Consider the following 1,059-nt stretch of genomic DNA (forward strand, 5'->3'; position numbering starts at 1 on the left):
CTCTATTAGAGAGCAGTTTTTAACAATAGTCGCTCCTAGTTCGATCCTGTATGGATGACCTCACACACTTGTGGAGTCACTCCACGTGCCATCATCCCTCGTCGAACTGCAATATTGGGAAACATAAAGTTCTGTCCAGCGAGAGAAGAGACCTAGACTAGTGATGTATCCCAACGAGTAGACCTCAGAGACAATTAATCGACGTGAGGAGAGCCTATCACTGTGTCTTCCTACCATACGGCCGTGATCATATGCGTGGGTCTGACTACAATCTCAACAGCGTACTGCAGACACTCCAGAACTCCCTATTGCTGTTGCCACAACGTAGCAACTACAACCGACGTTTAGCCTTATGTGATGTCAGTACAGTGGAATCAGTGAAGTGCCACGGATATTTCTAACAATGTGATTTAGTGCCTCATTCTCAGCACAGTCGTGAACTTTGTGCAATGTGCACGCACAATTTGATGCCCCATGAACCTTGTTTTTTTTGTTTTTCTTAAATTTCTTTCTCTTATGTTGTTTCTGTAATGTATGTTATACCTTGTATGCGTTTGTGTTTTACACTGTAATTCTTATTACAGATTACTGTATTGTTCTCCACATCATGTTTTTTTTTGTATTTTGTGTTTATTGTTGTGTGTATGCTAACAGTGTGCCTGAAGTCCCCATAAACTGAAGCAGATACCACCACTGTCATTGTGAATGGACCATCAGTTCAGGGAACATTTTGTAAAGGCTATTCTTGCTGCAGGGAGACAGAATGAATCGGAGGTTGTAACTAGATTCTGAAAACTCACAAAGAGATTGTTAACTTAAATATTATCATGTGTGAGTGAGGTCAGAGGTTAGTTTAATGATTAAAATTGTTGTAACATCTTGGGCATTTAATTGCGGAGCACTCCAACTCTGATTGTAAAGAATAAACTGCTCCATATTTGGCTCAGATGCCCGGGCCATGTTTAGAGCGTGAATGTCTGCGTGAATCGGTGTTTGGAAGGGGCTCCCTGGGTATGGATGTGTGATGTGAGTGTTAGTGTTCCATATTAAGAAGGTGAA

This window comes from Schistocerca nitens, chromosome 10 (genome assembly GCF_023898315.1).
Source record: "Schistocerca nitens isolate TAMUIC-IGC-003100 chromosome 10, iqSchNite1.1, whole genome shotgun sequence".
NCBI classification, from domain to species: Eukaryota; Metazoa; Arthropoda; class Insecta; order Orthoptera; family Acrididae; genus Schistocerca; species Schistocerca nitens.